Here is a 23,549-nt window from a genome sequence, read left to right as displayed (position 1 = left end):
GGCGTCCACTCATGATATGAGAGAAGTCTCCCTTGTCCCTTCGGACCTGTTGTAGAAACATATGGTAAAAACCAAAAATGGTTTACAATCGATGAATCCGAGTTTCACCCTTTCAGAATTCGCGAACTGTTAACATAGTCTATGTAGTATGACTAGATGAAATGTTTTAGGAGAGATCCCATAATGTCGATCATTAAAATTAATTTACGGGGAAGCTCTGTTAACATCAATGTAGAAAAATGGGCTGGAGCCAACAAGTTTTTTATGCTCCCTTCCTATTTCTGGCTTAACCTTACATTTAAAGACCTATGTCCAAAGAAAGAATCACAGAATACTCCATGGGCAACATGATACTAGTGTATGATTTTTTGATATATTCATATATATTCGAAGCCGGATTTTAGGGATTTTTTGATTTTTTTTAATAATTCGGACGCGCAATAAGATAATTTTCAAAACTCATAATAGGATACAACTCTTGATTTTACGTCGTTTAAAATCTATCTCATGAGTGTGATACGTACTGAATCCTAGTAATTGGTGTCTAAAGGCCAAAATTTAATGCGTAAATTTTCTTAAAAAAACATACTTTTTGCGTTTGAGCCTTTCCGCGTTCGAATCCATCCACTAAAACGGTGGATATATTTACCTTGAAAATAGGAAAATCTGCAAAAATATATTTTGACAAAACCGCGTACTAAGCCGCCATTTTCTTTGAAAATTTTTACATAAATGGTATCCTTTATACGCGATTTTATTTGCGAAAAATCATGTCATAAATTACAGAAATTCGCGAGTAATAAGGGTCTTTTACCAAAAGTAGAATGTTGAGGCACATCCGCGGTTCTTGAAGAATCTATTTGAAATAGGTGTATATTGACGTATTTTTGATAGGCGCTACTAAAATCGGATGCGCATCAAAATCGTATGCGCATTGCGCGACTTTTACCCATTTTAAGGGTTTTTGCATTGTGTGATGCAAGTGACGGCACACTTTGATATATGCTGTTAGCGATTTATGCATACATTTTCTTATACAAATAAATAAGACATTCTTAAATATTTTCTCTTTAAATGAGAATAAAAACCGTTATAACTTTTGCGCACAACGGCCAATTTTGTGAACAAATTTAAAACCAATATTTCTTCTTAACCTCTTTACCAAAAATCGTAGATGTGCTGGCAAAAAAATTTAAAATTTTTATACCCTCCACCATAGGATGAGTGTATATTAAGTTTGTCACTACGTTTGTAACTACTCGAAATAATCATTGTAGACCCCACAAAGTATATATATTCTTGATCAGCGTGTAATTCTACATCGATATAGCCATGTCCGTCCGTCTGTCCGTCTGTCCGTCTGTGGAAATCACTCTAGCGTCCGAACGGATTGACGTAGGTTGATGAAATTTTGGGAAAATATGTTATATTTACGTAGGACTTTTGGTATTGAAAGCGGGCTATGTAGGTCCACGCTTTCGTATAGCCCCCATACAAAATGACGCGTGACGCGTCGTCGTTTTAAGGAATTTTTAAGATATTTGGCCCATTTTACCACCGAATTGGTTGTAATTTGGTAGTTTGTGTCTCCAGAGGCCAAAAAATATTCCTACCAAAGTTGGGTTATATAGGTCCACGTTTTGGTATAGCCCCCATATAAGGCCCCATATAAAGTACGCGTCATTTTAATATATTTTGAATGTATTAGACCGATTTGACCACAGAATTGGTTGTAATTTGGTATTTTGTGTCTTCAGAGGCCAGAAAACATTCCTACCAAAGTTGGGTTATATAGGTCCACGTTTTGGTATAGCCCCCACATAAGGCCCCTTATAAAGTACGCGTCATTTTAATATATTTTGAATATATTAGACCCATTTGACCAAAGAATCGGTTGTAACTTTATATTTTGCGTTTCCAGAGGCCAAGAAACATTTCAACCATAAAATGTTTATATAGGTCCACGTGTTGATATAGACCCCATTATACAATATCTCCCGATTTTCGATATTTTGAAAGATTTAGCCTCATTATCACACCGAGAAGGCTGAAATTTGGTATTTAGTCTTCTCAGGCGTATAAAACTTTCCCCCAGAAATTTGTAGGTATAGGTCCACACCATCATATAGCCCCCATAGAACGGTACCTTCCGAATTTCGGTATTTTGAAGGTTGTGGCCACATTAATCCACCGAAATGGCTGAAATTTGTGGTGGAGGGTATAAAAAGTTCGGCCCGACCGAACTTAACGCTTTTCTTACTTGTTTCAATTGGAATTGGAAAAATAATTTGGTTTTTACCATATGTATGTGCATTAAGGCTAGCCAAAAATGTTTTTCCATCTGACCTAAAAAAGTATAAGTATGACATTTTATGGTGATTGGTTAACGTTAGCCCATGCCTCCTGACAGATCTTCCATAGTAATTTGAGCCTGGCTGTAATGACCCGTACATGAAATGTATGGGCTTAGCAGTCAGGTTTCGAACTGCCCATGTAGTATTGCTGATAAATAACTATATGCAAAACATTAGCTCGCTTTTGGAAGGTCGTAACCGACTGGTCTTGCGGGACTTTAATGTTCATCATGAGTTGTGGCATTCGGTCCTCGGAAACGACCAGAGAGTATAGCGCTGGCTGATAAGATAGCTCTGGGGTTTGCACGCTCAATGAGGAAGCCCCTACAAGAATTAGCGGAGACTGTCACATTTCGCCAGACATAACCATCGTGTCACCTGATCTGACGAATGACGTCACTTGACAACCAGTCATTTCTCTTGAATCAGCAGACTGCCTGATTTATTTATTTATATTGAATTCTTACATGTAAACAAAGCCTTTTGGCTAGTAAAAGGAATACATTATGCAAAGCGCAGATATGTCATCACCTCTAAACTCCGCACTTTCGTCAATTGACCCAAGTGACCTCCAGAATCAGGGAGCTGACACTGGAAGTTACAGGTTGGTGGGTGAGCATAAACGGAACAAGTGGTTAAATCATCTGAAGAGGTGCAACATTGGGGCCGGAATGAGTGAATTGTGGGCAACGGTTAAGTCACTCTCGAACCTTCAACAGAAGGAAGAGAGGACCTCAGTCACGTTTGGCGACATTACGCTGACGGAGCCGAAGAAGTTCGCAAGTTATTTTAGTCAACAGTTTGTCGAGAACCTCGGGAATGACAGGGCGAAGAGTACTACATCGCATTAGATTTACAATGGATGATGTTGCCAATGTCAAGTCATCTAAAGCATTGGTTCCTGACGGAATCTCCATGAAACAGCTGGCTGTGCCGGAAGTCGAGTATCTCACAAAGTTCTCTCTCCTGTATCCAGCCCCCTCAAGATGGAATTTATATCGAAACGTATGCGGATAATTGTACGATCTTCTCGTCAAGTACTTTCCCTAATGTCAATTGTGAAAGGCTGACCGATCTTACCACCTTTTCCATGCTAGGAATATGCAAATACCCGCAACTACATCTACGCGCCCCTTGTTCACCACATGGACGGCAACTGTGAGAACAGAGTTGAATGTCATGCCACGATAAACCAGAGTAGTTTTGGCTCAACTACGCTCGGGATGGTGCAGCCGTCGGAATTCCTATAGGGCAAGGATCGATGAAACCGTGCAAAACATTTGCCCAGCGTTTGGCGCAGGCCCGCACGACGCACTGCACCTTTTCAAATGTCCTGCCAAACATAATCAACTAACTCCAGTAGATCTGTGGTTACATTCAATTGAAGCAGCCACATTCCTAGAAGTGGAGATAGGCCCAGAGCCAGATTAAGCAGAAAATGAACGTACAAACATAAAATAAAACCAGTAGGAAAAGACCAAAGTCGGGCGGGGCCGACTATGTAATACCCTACACCAGTCGAAATACGTAAAAATGGAATAATTAGTATACATCCCAATACGCAAATTGGAGCCATATTTGGAGAAAATCGTTAAAATACCTAAAATCGGGAGGTACCGTTATATGGGGGCTACAAAAAACATGGACCTATCTTAACAATTTTAAGAGGCGAAATTTCGTGGCCACTGGGAACCACATATGTAAAATTTCAGCTAGTTCAAGCAAAAAATGTGGCTATGATCCCTAAAATACCTTAAATCGGGAGGTATCGTTATATGGGGACTATACCGAACCGTGGACCTATCTTGACAATTTTTAGTGGAGCAATTTCGCGGCCATTGAGAACCTCAAATGTAAAATTTCAGCTAGTTTGGGCAAAAAATGTGGCTAAGATCCATAAAATACCTTAAATCGGGAGGTATCGTTATATGGGGACTATACCGAACCGTGGACCCATCTTGACAATTTTTAGTGGAGCAATTTCGCGGCCATTGGGAACCTCAAATGTAAAATTTCAGCTGGTTTGGGCAACAAATGCGGCTAAGATCCTTAAAATACCTTAAATCGGGAGGTACCGTTATATGGGGGCTATACCAAAACTTGGACCGATATAGCCCATCTTCGAACTTGATCTTCCGACGGCTAAAAAAATGGTATTCCCCAATTTTCAGCGAAATCGGTCAACAAATGCGACCTGTATGTTGCGAACGGACGGACGGACGGACATGCATAAATCGACTCAGAAAGCGATTCTATGTATATCCCTAGAAGGAACTATGGGTCTATCTCGCTTCCTTTTGTATGTTACATACAAATGCACTAACACATAATACCCCTTACCACATAGTGGTGTAGGGTATAAACACTGTTACAACAACAAATTGAGAATCCGAAATGCAAAGTAACGGCCGTTATAGTGACATCGAGCGGCATCTTTGTACCTCCAAGCTGAGAACCCACAATACCTCTTCTATGGGGGCAATATCGAGATAACCATTCTTAGCGGGAATGATTGTACCTCCTACGAAGATTAAAAACTAAATTTCAGCCATTTTAGTTAGATAATGTGGCTAAAACCTTCAAAATGTCGAAATCGGGTGGTACCGTTCAGTGGGGCAACATCAAAACGTGGGCATATACTGATAAATTTCTGGTCGAGTGTTTAGAAGCCTTAATGAATACTAAATGCCACATTTCAACCACTTCGGTAAGATAATGTAGCTAAAACCTTCAATATACGGAAAATCGGGAGCTACCGTTCTTTGGGGACCTACACTGACACATTTCTGGGGGAAGTTTTGTAGACCCAAAGAAGACTAAATACCAAAATTTCATTTTAAATAGATAATGTGGCTGAAAACTTCAAAATACCGAAAATCGAAAGGTACCGTTCTATCCGTTCTACCGTCCTCAAAGCGTGGACCGATATAGTCCATTTTCAGTCCAAATAATAAAGCTATATCTTAAATATTGCGTGATGTATCTTAATTTCAATAGACGGATGGACGGCCAGACGGATATTGTTATATCGATATCGATATATAACGGACTCGGACAGACATTGGAAAATACAACCCCTCGCCAGACAACAGCCTCCAGATCAAATTGTATTGCACATCGAAATCAGACATGTATAGCGTGTTTGGTGCATCAAATACGTAAAATCGGCCGAAAATATATATGGGAGCTATATCCAAATCTGAACCGATTTCGATGTAATTTGGCACATTTATTTCTAGACCGAATTCAGTCACACATTCCAATGTTCGATGTAATTTGGCACATTTATTTCTAGATCGAATTCAGTCACACTTTCCAAATTTAATTCAAATAGGACGTATATAGCATGTTTGCTGCAGCAAATACGTGAAATCGGCCGAAAAAGTATATATATGGGAGCTATATCCAAATATGAACCGATTTCTATAAAATTTGGCACATTTATTTACAGACTAAATTCAGTCACCAAAAGGAACTATGGATGGATCTATCCCATTTCCTTTTATATGTAACATACAAATGCACAAAGGCATAATACCCCTTACCAGAGTGTGGTGAGAGACAGTACTTGAAGATTTTCAGATTTTTTTGTAGAAAAATACATACACCAAGCTAGGGTAACGGGTAATGAGAGGTTTGTGAGGTATACATCGACAATGACAATATTGAACGTATTATATTACAAAGCTAGCGTTGGGTACTTTCTGCGAGAATAGACGAATGGCTTGGAATAAAAAGGAACATTAACATAGAAGGGAATTCCCAAATCTTTAATGGAAAACTCATGTTAAGACAGACACCACGTGGCTGTTGTAATAACGCTAAAGATCGAGTCCGCCAAGGCATTGAAGCAGTGTGTTTCAACATATGACAAAAACGTGGATCTCAGGAAGTAATTCCCCAAAGAAGGTCTTAACTTTATGTCAAAAGTCAGTCTTATGGTGTCTCAAATTGTTATTTCATTTATGACTTCATATAACTTACATACTTGCCATATATGATATTGAAAGTAAACACAGACTCATTTCATCATTTCGCAAAATGGGTTAATGTGTGAGCTACTGGCATCAAACAAACAGCAGTTGTACAATACAATTCGGTAAAATATTTATTTAAATGTTATTTTTTACCTGTCATTTTACTTTACAAATTGATAAACACTCTGGTGTTCCACATTTCAAATGAATAGATTCCAAATGTACTCTGTAAATTGAAATAGTTACCTAGCATACAAACTGACTGCAGCAGTAGGATGTTCTGTTGAAAAAAAAACATCTGTGTTTAAGTTGGCAGCGATAAGAAATAAACAACAAACAGCTATAATGTACCATTATATTACAAATGCACTTTGTAAAGTAAGATGAAAATATGGTATGGAAAAAACGAGAGCCGCAGAAATGGTGGTCAAAAAAAGACAGAAAATCAATAAAAAAATTCCTCAGGGCTTCAAACTATATAATCGAATATATAGACCAGTAGTGCGATTCTCTAACTCATTTTTTGAGTTACCGAAAAAGTCGACAAAATTATGATAAAATTAAAATATACTTTCTTTTGATCGCTAACTTAGCGAAAAATATCATTTATTAACGAATTTATAAAAAACATATGACCGTTGCCCTGCCCATGAAATTTAAATTATTCTAGGCGATTTTATCCCAAAATTGGAAAGGAGAATATCTTTGGCACAACAGTCGGTAAATTCAGTCTCCACAGTGAAACATCTGACAATGGTATGAGACTGATAGACTTAGCAACGGCAAAAAACATGGTAATTAGCAGTACCAAATTTAAGCATCCAGACATTCATAAGGGCCCCTGACTGTCTCCAGACCTAAAAACAAGAAATCAAATTGATCACCTTGTGATAGATGGAACATATTCATTGAGCATGTTGAATGTACATTCGTTCCGATGATCAAGCATAGGCTCGGGCCATCGCTATGTTGCAGCAAAGGTAAGTACCCGTATAACGTTGCAAATAAAGTACGAACAGGCACAACACGCAAGTTAAACATCGGTAAGCTGTAATCAAAACAGATAGTCACAGCATGTTCCACTCAACTGACCCAATTGCTTAATCAAAGCATTCGTTGTTCCGATTACATATCAGCACAGTAGCAAAGTGTTGTCCACTCCATGCAAACAGCCGCTAAATCCATACTTGGTTACCAGCGACCTCCACCAAGCAACCCACGGTATGACCAGAAGTGTCGTGCTACTATCTGAGAGGAAAAATGCGGCATATAGGGCTAATCTACAATTAGTAGCGACGCGTAGTAAACGAGAGAGAGGAAAAAAGTCTTTTCCGTAGAAAATAGGAAGAAATGGAAAAGCGGGAGTGTGAAAAATCGAGATGTATAGGAGCCAGAATAAGGTCTGAAAATTCTGCCAAAGAGTGAAACATCAAACTGATGGATTTGGTACAGGCACATCCTCTTGTAGAGACCAGCAATGTAATTTGGTATTGTGTGCTTAGGATATGAAAAGAGCGTTCATCCAAACTCTTGTGTAAGATATCGCAGATCCAGTCCAAGAAGACGTTTTTGAGTGTATACCTACAATATAGTGTCAGGGATACGAATGATTAAAGCCTATGATCAACAAAATAATTGGCCCATACCAGTGCGGCTTTAGACCAGGCAAATCCACCAGTGACCAGATATTTAAGCTGCGGCAAATCCTGGAGAAGACCCAAGGGATGCAGATCGACAGTTACCATTCTAATTAGAATCTCAAAGATTAACTTCGATGAAAATTTGAAAACAATCATCGAATAGACCTAAAACTGCACATAAGAGAGAATGTTGACCTTTTGTGAGGGAGAGACCAGAAGGAGTTGTTCGATAATTGATTTAAGTTTGAAAGAAATATTATAATTGTTCCACAAACATCCCAGAAACAATCAGGGAGACTTTTCTCATATCAGTGTATAGTGCACTCCGATTCACATTAACTCGTATTTCGATTTGGTTGGCTTTTCTTCATCAAGAAAGTATTTCGAGTCCCCGGTTCTGCTCCTAAATATAATGTAATAGCATTGAAAATGGGATATGAACCTGGTAACATTTTTCCATATTCCCTACATATACAATACTTGCCAAAAGACTGCCCTAACCTTTCATATAAACAAAAAATTAAAAAGCCAGACTGGAGTTCGCCATGACCCATCCGAACTGTAGTGTCCAAAAATAGAGGACTGTTCTGTTTTCTGATGAATCTAAGTTTTGTTTAAAGGATATAGATAGCATAAGGCGTGGACCAAATGGGCTACGGTTAAATCCTAAATATTGCAGAGGCACAGTAAAACAAGGAGGCGGAACATAATGCTGTGGATTCCTTCTAGGGTCAAGGGATTGTACCAATTCATAAAATTAATGGAATTATGGATCGTTTTAAGTATCGTAACGTATTAAAAGGCGCGATGTTGCCTTGTGTCTAAGAAGAGATGCCACTTAGATGGACATTCCAGGATGTGGTTAAGGAGTTGGCTTGTCTGGGATATCGTTAACTCAAAAATCAACCGATATTTCAAAACCAAAGAAGATTTATTTGAATCCGCAAAAAATTGCTTGGGAAGCAATATCGCCTGCAATAATTAATCATTTGATATCCTCTATGCCTAAAAGATGTGCTTGTGTGATCCAGAATAGAGGATACGCAACGAAATATTGATTTCAATCGTTTTTGTGATACCTCAACTTAGTTTTGTCCGATTATATCTGCCACCTAAAATGTTTTTTGAATTTTAACTTTTGTTTATTACATTCTTAATTTCTTATGTTTATGTTTTCCAATAATAAATATATAAATAAAAAGAAAAATACCAATAAAAATTACTTCTTTGTTTTCTTAAAAAAAATTCATTTTAAAAAAAGTACTAAGGGGGTGCTTTAGTTTTGGCCGATACTGTACATCCAGAAAACATACAGCTAACTGGAATTCCACAACACGTTAAAACACAATTAAAGAAAAATTAAGCTATTACCTCCTCCTTCAAAATCCATTATAATATTTTGCAATATGTATTAGTTTCGCGATATTTTGAAATCATTTACTTGCGCGTAAATTGTAATTTGTACTCACTATAAAAATATTAGTAAAATATTCCGACTTTTGGAGTTATTCTTAAGAAGAACGCGTTCCGAAGAAACAAAACATAGTATATTATAAAAAAGTTCCAGGTCACAGCTGACAGATTCGCCAGATGTTGTACCAACAATTTGACATTATTTGAACATTTTGCCTTTTTAGGGCGAAGATCAAAATTTTTTAATATTAATTTTTAATTAATTTCTCGTTGGAATCGAGCTTAATGATCAATAATGCAAGTGAGAAAGGAAAGCCGACGACTCGAACCCACACTAACACCACTATGTCACATGCATGTTTAGCCTTTGGCAGAGGCTCTTCAGACATATCGGCTGTGGAGCGGCTTCGCTGTCATCGTTACTTGTGTTTTTCAAGGACGTGGGTTCAAACCCCAGCCTGGCTCATTATGTTTTTTTCTTTTTTTTTTCTTTTTTTGGTTACCGACAAAAATCGGTAAAAATAAAATGCTTATAATTTCTGTGATTAACGAAATCTGTCGGTAAATTAGCAACCAAACTAAAGTTGTCAACTTTTATTGGTACTTTTAATTCATAATTTGCTTTTTAATTCTCCCGATTTCTGTTGTGTTATTTATTTAACATAAATAATAATTATACCCTACACCACTATGTGGGGAGGGTATTATAAGTTGGTTTTGGCCAAAAAGTTTGTAACGCATCGAAATAATGGTTGGGTCTACTTATATATATCAAAATGAATGTCTCGACGAGCTGAGTCGATCTGGCTATGTGTGTCCGTCAGTCCGTCCGTCCGTCCATCTGTCCATCTAAACCTTGTAATCACGCTACAGGTCGCAATTTTGATCGGATCGTCACGAAATTTTGGGTGTTGATGGGGGTGATGGTCGGATAATATTTAGGGGTCGGAATGGGCGAAAAACTTATGTGGATAAAATGACAACGCTTTTTTTCAAAGCGAATATCTCAGCTTCTATATGGGGTATACCAAAAGCAAAACCTGACAATGAAAGTAGAAAATATCACCTTTCTAATGATGTAAAGTAGGTTCTTGTAGGTGATCAAACAACGAAGATATCACAATAGTCGCAAATAAACCCCAAATTTTCATGTTTGTGATTTTAGTTATAATGACGAATATCACAGCTTTGGCTGGGGACTTTCCAAAAGCAAAGCCTGACTATGAAAGTAGAAGATTCCACCTTTACAATGACTCAAACTAGGTCGGCGTAGGTGACCAAATAGCGGAGATATCACAATAGTCGGTAATGCATCCCATTTTCTGATTTTTTTTGTAATCACGCTACAGGTCGCAATTTTGATCGGATCGTCACGAAATTTTGGGGGTTAATGGGAGAGAAAGAAGCCTATTGATTTTGATGATGGTCGGATAATAATCAGGGGTCGGAATGGGCAAACACTTATTTGGAGAAAGGTCAACGTTTTATTTCAAAGCCAATATCTCTGTTTCTTTAATAGGTATATCAAAAGCAAAACCTGGCAAGGAAAGTAGAAAATATCACCTTTACAACGTACAATATCGTAGGTGGTCAAATAGCAGAGATATGGCAATAGTCGATAATGCATCCCATTTTCCGATTGTTTTTGTAATCACGCTACAGGTCGCAATTTTGATCGGATCTTCACGAAATTTAGGAGGTTAATGGGGGGAGGAAGAAGCCTACCGATTTTAATGATGGTCGGATAATGTTCAGGGGTCGGAATGAGCAAAAACTTATTTGGAGAAAAGGTCTACGTTTTATTTCAAAGCCAATATCTCTGTTTCTTTAATAGGTATATCAAAAGCAAGGAAAGTAGAAAATATCACCTTTACAACGATGTAAAGTAGGCTGTCGTAGCTTCTCAAACAACAGAGATATCGCAATAGTCGGTATTGCATCCCATTTTCCGATTTGTTTGTAATCACGCTACAGGTCGCAATTTTGATCGGATCGTTACGAATTTTTTGGGAGTTGATGCGGGTCCCACAGAGGAAGAAGCCTATTGATTTTGGTGATAGTCGGATAATATTTAGGGGTCGGAATGGGGAAAAGCTCATTTGGAGACAAATTCAAAGTTTTATTCTTTGTGAATATATCGGCTTCTAGTAGGAGTATTCCAACGGCAAAGCCTGTCAATGGAAGTAGAAAATATTACCTTTTCATTGGTGTAAAGCAGGTTGGCGAGGTGGTCAAACAAGGGAGATACCACAATAGTCGGTAATGCATCCAATTCTTCCATTTTTTGCAATCAAGCTACAGGTCGTAATTTTGATCGGATAGTCACGAAATTTTGGTTGCTTATGGGGGTCCCAGAGAGAAAGAGGCATATTATTTTTGGTGGTAGTCGGATTATATTCCCTAAAATAAATGTTTACCAGTGAAAAGTTTATGCACAGGGGTAGTGGTGTAGGGTATCACATGGTCGGCCCCGTCCCGACTATAGCCTTTGCTCACTTGTTTTATTTATCTTCGAATATTTTGCAATGTCTATGCTCTATAATAATTTGCCATGGAGTGAATTAGTATTGCATCTTAAAACGTATTCAAAACACATTCAAAATACTCAAGCAAAATACGTGCTGAGGAAGCAAAACATATTGCATCCAAGCCTTCTTGTAAAAAAATGCAGCGCCTTCACTTACACTGGCGATTGAACTGAATTTTTAGAAGCAAATTTGTTACTGCTACTTATATGAGGGTCTATAAATATCGAAGCATTATAAAAATGTTCAGTATTATTTAACCGAAAACCCACATCAACATTACAAACCTGAGCGCCACAACAACAGTAAGATAAAATATTTTTTCTAAATACCACAGAAAATACTAAATAGGAATAACAGTGTGATTATGATAAAATAAAACATGTGGGTTAAAATTATCACCAAATACCGGGATTGTGTGGGCGTACGTACATACATACATACGAGTGTGTACTTATAAGTTTTTGTGTATATTATTTCATATTGATAACATATTACGTAAACAGGAAAATCGATGTTGTATTAAAATTTGTATAATTTTTTAAGATCGATCCGTAATGTTGCACTTGCTGAATTGATTGATTTTTGTATTTCCAAAATATTGGATAGCTTAGACGAAATGTAATACATTTCATTATAACTTTAATTAATAAACATTTTTTTGACGTAAAAAGTGTATTCTTCGTATTTATCTTAAAATTTGCCATTCAATTATTTCATCAGTAGTGGGATTCTCTAACTCATTTTTTAAATTACCAACAAAAATCGGTCAAATTAAAATGTTTAAAAAATGCTTATAAAAAAGTAGTCGTTGTAAAGTTCTATCGATAGCAAAATATATTTCAACTTTTATTTTAAGTTTGTATTCATAATTTTGCTTTTCAATTTTACCGATTTTTATCGGTAACTAAAAAACAGTGTTCGAAAATAAACACTATGGAATCGTACCGTACCGTTCTGTACCGTACCAAGGTGGATAGGTACGCTACGATAATGTACCGTACCGGTACACAAACACTAAAAAATATTTTAGTGATACTGTACCGGAGCACAACGAAAATCTTACTGTACCGACTGCTGTACACAACGATTTTTAGTGTACCGACTGCGGTACACTACGATAATCGTACTGTACCGCTGTCGGTTCACTAAAACATAACGTACCGGTAATGTACCGCACGTGTGTTTTTTGTAAATTGTGATGAAAAATTATATGTTTGATGTTTTTGAGAATAAGGGCATGAATAGTAACTAAAATTCAAGATTATATAAATTAAATGCACGAATGTGGTAAATTCGGTCGGTATACGAATTTTGAGAAAATTAGTGTAAAATATGAAATTAGCTAAAATTTCCAACCAATACATATTTTAATAAATCCTATAAGAAGTTTTAGTGAACCACCCTCTATTATAGTATTAGGTTTAAAACCCATATTATTAATGTATGTATTTCTATTTACTCGCTTTGAGAAAATTTTATTATGGGCTCATTAGGGTCCTTGTAGTCAATGTACATATTAAAACACTGCTTTTTAAATATTATTTGTTCCCTAGTTAAATAATTAGACAGTTTTTACAAGTAAAAAGGGGTGATAATGCATGTATCATAAAACCATTTCTATGAATGGAAAAGAATAACGTTAATATGTTGGTGTCATAAGGATGTCTATTTGCGGCAAAAGTCAATTCATAAAAAGGTTATGTTTGTTGTCCAATCCACATGAACAAACAAAACAGCCACAGTCGGATCACTAAAGATTGAGTCTCCAGCTAATATATTTTAAAATTTTAATATGTTTATTCTGTTGAAGTTTTAATGTTGATATGTTTGAATTAATTAAAATAAAATTGCACAAAACATAAAATCCGTTTGTAATAGGTAACAAAAAAATGGTAAGAATCATGGCACAATTACACAGGTAGTGGCATCGTAAAAATTTGAATATGTTATGTCAAAACTTTCTTTATGTTGTTGGGGAAATTACAACAAAAATAATTTTTTTATAAAGTGATTTTACTTTTCATATTCGATCAGCTGGTGTGATACCACTACCTGGTAGTTCTACCATGGTAAGAATATGAGAATAATGCCTCAAAAACTCAAACTTTCTGCTGGTAGAATACGTTTACGTTTGTCCATAATTTAGATAAGAACAGCTATAGATTGACAAGTGTACGTCATTTATTAATATATTTAGTAAATTTCTACTTTTACCCATATAACGGTACCTGCCGATTTTCGGTATTTTAAAGATTTCTACCACATTATCCCACCGAAATGGCTTAGATTTGGTATCTAGTGTCCGTTGGGGTTATACATGCATTCCTATAAGAATTTTCGGTACAGGTCCACGTTTTTATATAGCCCCCATAGAACGGTTCCGCCGATATTGATTATTTTGAAGGTTGTAGCCACGTTATCCAACCGAATTAGTTGAAACTTGGCATTTAGTCTACGTTGGGAGTATAAAATATGCCGACGGAGAATTGTCTGCACAGGTTCATGTTTTGATATGACCCCCATAGAAATGTACCGCCCGAATTTTGCTAATTTTAGATAGAAAATAATAAAAACAATTATAAAATATTTTGTTGCACTTTGTTGCAGCTAAAACTTTACAAATTTGGTAAGAACTATATGTATTTTCAGTAGTACCACAAAGTAACAGGCAAAATTCTCGTTGATCGTCCACATTACCTTGCTATGAATAGATTTTGTTATTGGTGCCGCCAATAATAATGATTTTGCACGAGGGGATTTTTAAACATCCTTATGACGTCAATTAGAACCTCATACTGGTGTTATGATAAATATATTCCATATTGAAAAAATCATATTAAAATTTGTAATTTGGCTACAAATACTTTTAAATGTGTAAATAAACATAGCTTGGAAAAAAACCTTAGTGATGAACAGTACTGTTCGTTACAAACAAAATAGATGGATATTTTTTGTTGGTACTGGTAATATTAATGTGGATTGTATAGCAAATATTAAATTTTTCTGAATAATCTTTTTCCAAAAAATGCTAATGACATCAAAATAGTCAAATTATTCTTTACTCATTCATGTAAATGATTTTAAAATTCACGATTTTTTTTAAACAACATTATATTTTCTAGTAATTTTCTCAATATTTATAAACGATTAAAATGTAATTAATTTATACAATATTGAATTTTATTTATTATACTTGCCTTCTTTCCCAAGAAAGCATATAACAATTCATATTTCCTCATAATTAAAAAAACACATGTGTGGTATATTACCGGTACGTTATTTTTTTAGTGAACCGACCAGTGGTACACTACGATATTTTAGTGTACCGACTGCGGTACTCTACGATTTTTTAGTTGTTGTGTTCCGGTACGGTACGCTAAAATATTTTTTAGTGGTTGCGTACCGGTACGGTACACTAAAATATTTTTTAGTGATACCGTACCTGGTTCGGTACGTTATTTTAGTGTACTGTTTCTTTTCGAACACTGCTAAAAAAATGACAAATATCTGGGAGAAAGTATTTTAAAATTTCTACAATCAACCTGTAATCAAATTATTATTTTCTAATAGGGGACTCAATGGACTAATTAGCTGTGCTCGATGCCTGTTGGTACGCGACATACATTTCGCATAGTGGACCCCTATGCATATGTAAATGCTTTCCATAAAAAAATCCTAGAAAATCTTTGTACCCTACACCCCTATGTGGAGAGGGTATTATAAGTTGGTTTTGGCCAAAAAGTTTGTAACGCATCGAAATAATGGTCGTAGACCCATACTTATATATACCAAAATGAATGTCTCGACGACCTGAGTCGATCTGGCCATGTGTGTCCGTCCGTCCGTCCGTCTGTCCATCTAAACCTTGTAATCACGCTACAGGTCGCAATTTTGATCGGATCGTCACGAAATTTTGGATGTTGATGGGGGTCCCGGAGGGGAAGAAGCCTATTGATTTTGGTGATGGTCGGATAATATTTAGGGGTCGGAAAGGGGAAAAACTTAGGTGGATAAAAAGACAACGTTTTTTTCCAAAGCGAATATCTCAGCTTCTATATGAGGTATACCAAAAGCAAAAGCTGACAATGAAAGTAGAAAATATCGCCTTTCTACTGATGTAAAGTAGGTGCTCGTAGGTGATCAAACAACGAAGGTATCACAATAGTAGCAAATAAAACCCCAATTTTCATTTTTGCGATTTTAATTATTTTGACGAATATCACAGCTTTGGTTGAAAACTTTCCAAAAGCAAAGCCTGACTCTGAAAGTAGAAGATCCCGTCTTTACAATGATGCAAACTAGGATGTCGCAGGAGGTCAAATATCAGAGATATGACAGTAGTCGGTAATGCATCCCATTTTCTGATTTTTTTGTAATCACGCTACAGGTCGCAATTTTGATCGGATCGTCACGAAATTTTGGGGGTTAATGGGGGTCTCAAAGAGAGAGAAGCCTATTGATTTTGATGATGGTCGGATAATAATCAGGGGTCGGAATGGGCAAACACTTATTTGGAGAAAGGTCAACGTTTTATTTCAAAGCCAATATCTCTGTTTCTTTAATAGGTATATCAAAAGCAAAACCTTGCAAGGAAAGTAGAAAATATCACCTTTACAACGTACAATATCGTAGGTGGTCAAATAGCAGAGATATGGCAATAGTCGATAATGCATCCCATTTTCCTATTGTTTTTGTAATCACGCTACAGGTCGCAATTTTGATCGGATCGTCACGAAATTTTGGAGGTTAATGGGGGGAGGAAGAAGCCTACCGATTTAATGATGGTCGGATAATGTTCAGGGGTCGGAATGGTCAAAAACTTATTTGGAGAAAAGGTCTACGTTTTATTTCAAAGCCAATATCTCTGTTTCTTTAATAGGTATATCAAAAGCAAAACCTGGCAAGGAAAGTAGAAAATATCACCTTTACAACGATGTAAAGTAGGTTGTCGTAGCTGCTCAAACAACAGAGATATCGCAAAAGTCGGTATTGCATCCCATTTTCCGATTTGTTTGTAATCACGCTACAGGTCGCAATTTTGATCGGATCGTTACGAATTTTTTGGGAGTTGATGCGGATCCCACAGAGGATGAAGCCTATTTAGTTTGGTGATGGTGGGAAAATATTCAGGAGCCGGAGTAAGCGAAAAGCTTATGTGGAGAAAAGTCAACGTTTCTGGTTGGAGTATTCCAAAAGGAATACCCGTCAATGGAAGAAGAAAAGATCTCGTTCATATTGCTGCAAAGTATGTTGGCGTAAGTGAGCAAATCGAGATATTGCAAAATTCAGTAATATACCCAATTTTTTCCATTTTTTATAATCACGCTACAAGTTGGAATTTTGATAGGATAGTGAAATTTTTGGGTGTAGATAGGGACCCCACAGAGGAAGAAGCCTATTGATTTTGGTGATAGTCGGATAATATTTAGGGGTCGGAATGGGGAAAAACTCATTTGGAGACAAATTCAAAGTTTTATTCTTTGTGAATATATCAGCTTCTAGTAGGGGTACTCCAACGGAAAAATGGAAGAAGAAAATATTACCTTTACATTGGTGTAAAGCAGGTTGGCGAAGGTGGTCAAACAAGGGAGATACCACAATAGTCGGTAGTGCATCCAATTCTTCCATTTTTTGCAATCAAGCTACAGGTCTCTGGGGGGTCCAGAGAGAAAGGGCCATATTATTTTTGGTGGTAGTCGGATTATATTCCCTAAAAGAAATGTTTACCAGTGAAAAGCTTATGTACAGGGGTGGTGGTGTAGGGTATCACATGGTCGGCCCCGTCCCGACTATATATATATATATACATATATATATTTTTGTCTTTCTCAATTTTTATACCCTACACCACTATGTGGGGAGGGTATTATAAGTTGGTTTTGGCCAAAAAGTTTGTAACGCATCGAAATAATGGTCGTAGACCCATACTTATATATATCAAAATGAATGTCTCGACGAGCTGAGTCGATCTGGCTATGTGTGTCCGTCCGTCAGTCCGTCCGTCCGTCCGTCTGTCCGTCTGTCCGTCTGTCCATCTAAACCTTGTAATCACGCTACAGGTCGCAATTTTGATCGGATCGTCACGAAATTTTGGATGTTGATGGGGGTCCCGGAGGGGAAGAAGCCTATTGATTTCGGTGATGGTCGGATAATATTTAGGGATCAGAAAGGGCAAAAAACGTAGGTGGATAAAAAGACAAAGTCTTTTTCTAAAGCCAATATCTCAGCTTCTATATGGGGTATACCAAAAGCAAAACCTGACAATGAAAGCAGAAAATATCACCTTTCCAATTATGTAAAGTAGGTGCTCGTAGGAGATCAAACAACGAAGATATCGCAATAGTAGCAAATAAAACCCCAATTTTCATTTTTGCGATTTTAATTGTATTGACAAATATCACAGCTTTGGTTAAAAATTTTTCCAAAAGCAAAGCCTGACTATGAAAGTAGAAGATCCCGTCTTTACAATGATGCAAACTAGGTCGGCGTATGTAACCAAATAACGGAGATATCGCAATAGTCGGTAATACATCCCATTTTTCTATTTTTTCGGAAATCACGCTACAGGTCGCAATATTGATCGGATCGTCACGAAAATTTCAGGGTTAATGGGGGTCTTGCAGATGAAGAAGCATATTGATTTTGGTGATGGTCGGATAATATTGAGGGGTCGGAATGGGCAAACACTTATTTGGAGAAAAGTCAACATTTTATTTCAAAGCCAATATCTCTGTTTCTTTAAGAGGTATACCAAAAGCAGAACCTGGGCATGAAAGTAGAAAATATCACCTTTACAACGGTGTAAAGTAGGTTGTCGTAGGTGGTCAAATAGCAAAGATATGGAAATAGTCAATAATGCATCCAATTTTCAGATTTTTTGTAATCACCCTACAGGTCACAATTTTGATCGGATGGTCACGAAATTTTGGGTGTTAATGGGGGTCCCAAAAAGAAAGAAGCCTATTGATTTTGATGATGGTCGGATAATATTCAGGGGTCGAAATGGGCAAACACTTATTTGGAGAAAGGTCAACGTTTTATTTCAAAGCCAATATCTCTGTTTCTTTAAGAGGTATATCAAAAGCAAAATCTCGCAAGGAAAGTAGAAAATATCACCTTTACAACGATGTACATTAGGTTGTCATAGGTGGTCAAATAGCAGAGATATGGCAATAGTCGATAATGCATCCCATTTCCGATTTTTTTGTAATCACGCCACAGGTCGCAGTTTTGATCGGATCGTCACGAAATTTTGGGGGTTAATGGGGGTCCCAAAAAGAAAGAAGCCTATTGATTTTGATGATGGTCGGATAATATTCAGGGGTCGAAATGGGCAAACACTTATTTGGAGAAAGGTCAACGTTTTATTTCAAAGCCAATATCTCTGTTTCTTTACGAGGTATATCAAAAGCAAAACCTGGCAAGGAAAATAAAAAATATCACCTTTACAACGATGTAAAGTAGGTTGTCGTAGCTGCTCAAACAACAGAGATATCGCAATAGTCGGTAATGCATCCCATTTTCCCGCTACAGGTCGCAATTTTAATCGGATCGCGGATCGCGGGTCCCGCATAGGAAGAAGCCTATTGATTTTGGTGATAGCCGGATAATATTTAGGGGTCGGAATGGGGAAAAACTCATTTGGAGACAAATTCAAAGTTTTATTCTTTGTGAATATATTGGCTTCTAGTAGGGGTATTCCAACGACAAAGCCTGTCAATGGAAGAAGAAAATATTACTTTTACATTGGTGTAAAGCAGGTTGGCGAAGGTGGTCAAAGAAGGGAGATACCACAATAGTCGGTAATGCATCCAATTCTTCCATTTTTTTGCAATCAAGCTACAGGTCGTAATTTTGATCGGATGGTCACGAAATTTTGGTTGCTTATGGGGGTCCCAGAGACAAAGAGGCATATTATTTTTGGTGGTAGTCGGTTTATATTCCCTAAAAGAAATGTTTACCAGTGAAAAGCTTATGCACAGGCGTAGTGGTGTAGGGTATCACATGGTCGGCCCCGTCCCGACTATAGCCTTTGCTCACTTGTTTTTATTTTAAATTTTTTTAAAAAAGTGTTATATGTGGGAGAATGTCTGTGATGGTTTTTCAAAATCGATTTTATTTCCACGCACATCAATTTTATAGGGGTTCCGACGATTATTTCGTTGTGTTACAAACGGAATAAAAAATATAATTATACGCTCCGTCTAGGAAATAGCCAATATAGAGAGAGTGGTTGAACAGAACAGTGATGAAAGGGGTGACGGCTTCACCTGTCATATTTAGCACGATGTCTGAAACATTGTCAGTGCCACAAGACATCTCTAGGGCTCGACGTGATATGGTTAATCTGACCATGTCTGGATCAACAAGCTCGTTGTCTTCCCATAGATATCCATCACCTGTTATGTATGAATCACCTTTTAGCTCGTTGCTAAGTTCAATAATCGGCGTGTGATTTCCTATCCTTCCACAATGGTGCCGATCTGGTTGCGGAAGGTGGTATACATCGTTGTTTGGGATCTGAATGAGATCTGCCAGGATTTCTGCAATGATGGGACTAGTAAATATCCTGAATATGATATGGCAAGGTTTCTGACTTCTGTGCGTTATCCGAGATTAAGACTCCATCGTTGTTTATGATTTCTTTTATGGGCTGCCTGAAGGAAAGTTTAGCAGGTCTCTTCATCATTACGTAGGTTTTGGAGTTAACATCGTTGCTTTCGAGGTAAGTTTTGAATTGCTCCTTCTCCTGCTTATAAATCAGATGCCTGATTAGTACACAGAGGTTCCTGATGTCCGCTTTGAGGTTAAATGACGCTAAGGATATGGACTTCTCTTTAGGATGTTTCGCTAGGCGAATAATCTTAAGATATCTGGTTGAAGATTTCCGAGGAAACTTTTTCTTGTAGTTTGCCTCGACACGTTGTTGCCAATGGCTGTTCTAAAGACAGAACTAAGCCCATTTATGCATGCGTCTACTTCTTCAACTAAGACGTTCATATCGACGGGGAGATTGTGTTGCTGTAAGCTCTCCTGCACCTGTATCCTGTATAGGCGATTCCTAATTCTATTAAAATTATAGAAGATCGCCTAGAATGTATGTTTCAATTAATTTCATTTATACTAATCTTTAACCTATGCTTAGCCTAACGAAATAAACTTAAAAATACTTATAAAACAAACCCCTTCCAATTAAGCCTAAGGATTTCAGTCAGAAGAAATCGTATAAAGGATTGTTATCCTCTGTGAATTTCATGTGAAAGCAAAAATCTGGACATATAACTGAATGTTTCAATCAATAGCTATAAAGGCAATATAATTAGTATTGTCCTAGTTCCTGAACCAAAGAGTTTGAATGTCCAAGATATCAATTCACATAATTCTTAACAAGTTGCATGACATACATCGCAATGGGGATACCTACAGCAATATAGTAAATATAGTTGGTTGAGAAACCTTTTTTTATAATTTTGAAAATCTTTCCTACACATAATCTATATACTTCCCCTGAAGAACTTTTCTTTCATCGGAAAGGATTAAAATAATACTGACCTAATACAAGTTTTGTATAACAAAAACTTTGTATCACCAAAACAAATAAAATAATATACAAAATTCTATCCACTATATAGCAAGGATTTCAGGCAGAAGAGTTTGTTTGAAGAATTCTTACTTATTCTCTGTGAATTCCTGGAGAAAAGTGTAAGTAGAAATTCATAATGAAATCAATGCCGATGGCCGAAATATAATTAGTATTGTTCCAAGTAAGTAAACCAAGGAGTTTGCATGTCCCAGAGGTCGATTCAAATAATTCTTAACAATTTGGTATTTATACACCGGTAACTCCCGCATAGTTGTTTGAGAAAAGTTTTTTAAAACTTTGAAAATCTTCCTCTACAAATTTTCTATTTATTTAATAATAGAAGAATTTGGTATTTCTATTCTGAAGTGACAGCTAATCGAACGGCATTTTACGCAGAAGTCTTCTATTTAGATTAAATGTTTTTAGTAGATTTGTGGCTTCAATGTTGTCATGTTGATTAAGACGGGAGTAATAATTGTTGGCGTACAGGGTTATACCTTCTTTGACAGTTTTAAAAGTTAGGCCTCGGTACAAATCACTGTTTCGAACGTACCAAGGCGATTTTACAATATTTCTATTCAATGTGTTTGTATTTTAAGCATCCACTGAGCTGAATACTGTATATCCAGGCTGATTTCTATGCTTGCTTTTAGATCATTAACTTATTGCCTATAGAATAGGATAGTGTTTCTTCCTATTAAACAGTTTCATAAACAGTTCCTCCTTTTTTAGTTATATGTTCTCTCCAGGTGAGTTTTTTATCCAAGATATTTTTCTGATTTCGCAAACGAAACTTGGTTCGTGTTTATTCACTGTGACTTGTAATTAGTTGCTTTCTAAGAGAAGTCGTCGTGATTTAAATATCTTCCTCTCAAAAGTTCTATTTCTTTAATAACCTTTGGAGAAATTTGGAACCAAATGGGAAACGAGTAAAATAATAATGGTCTAATGCAGATTTTACATAATAAACATTTTGTGTCAACAAGTAATGTTTTACTATTAAATAATCCTCTAAAAGATCCCTTTAGAGAAGTTGCTATTCTGATGAAACTTTCAACGTTCATTCTCATTAAATTTTACTAATTTATTAAATTGCACATCCGGGCTGTTTTCTTGCTTGCTTGTAGATCATTAACTTATTGTCTATTGTTAGGAATGGGTTTCTTCCTATTAACCAACTTCATAAGCAGTTCATTTCTCTTTTTAGTTATGTGTTCTCTCTAGTTGAGTTTTTTATCAAAGGTTATTTCAAGACTTTTTACTAATTTCCCAAACGGAACTTGGCTTATGTTTATATACAGTGGCTTGCAATTAGTTAGTTTCAATGAGAAGTCAACGTGATCTAAATATTTTGCTCTCAATACGTCTAATTCTTTAATCGCCTATGGAGAAATTTGTAACCAAATGGGAAAGGAGTAAAGTAATACTGGCCTAATGTAAGTTTTTCTATTAAATAATCCACTAAAAGATCCATTTCGTTCGTTCTCATTAGATTTTACTAATTTATTAAATTGCACATGCCGACATATAGGGATTTTTTGCCTTTTTTCTCTAAAGAACTAAACTGCCGAAGAGAGTTTTTATTATTTACTTCTTAAAAATGCTTAGAATTACACTTGGGAGTAACATCTCAAAACTTTTCTTCTGTGTTTGACTTTTAGAACTTTTCTTTTTGACAACGTACATACATATATATATTTTTGTTTAATATTAATATTATATACATATGTATCATAATTCTTCGTTTTTCTAAATTTGCCACTTGAAATCTCGGGACATCCTAATGCCAAAAATTCAAAAGCGTCAAAAAAGCAAAAAACTAAAATTGCAATTTGCTGACGCCGCCAATAGCTTTCCAATTCATGATGGAAGTGCAATACAGAGAAGTGTTTTCTTTTCTTCCTTTTATTCTGATGTACGGGCAAAGAGAATAGATATAGACATTGTAAGAATAAATCTCAACGTAAACATTCAGTCACATAAACCAACCACACACTCTGCCAAAAGACACACATATAAAAAGCCCGACCCTCGGTCCCTTAATTTTCCGCCGG

At 36.5% G+C, this 23,549-nt stretch overlaps 1 protein-coding gene across 3 annotated transcripts in view; it reads right to left on the bottom strand.

Moving 5' to 3' along the window:
* Positions 1-23,549, bottom strand: part of LOC141394127 (glycoprotein-N-acetylgalactosamine 3-beta-galactosyltransferase 1-like) — a 91,848-nt gene that overhangs the window by 66,711 nt on the left and 1,588 nt on the right. The window lies entirely within an intron of this gene.

The sequence above is a fragment of the Musca autumnalis genome, unplaced genomic scaffold (genome assembly GCF_047663935.1).
Source record: "Musca autumnalis isolate F117 unplaced genomic scaffold, ASM4766393v1 scaffold_2, whole genome shotgun sequence".
Lineage (NCBI taxonomy): Eukaryota > Metazoa > Arthropoda > Insecta > Diptera > Muscidae > Musca > Musca autumnalis.
This window is presented reverse-complemented; position numbering and strand designations above follow the sequence as displayed.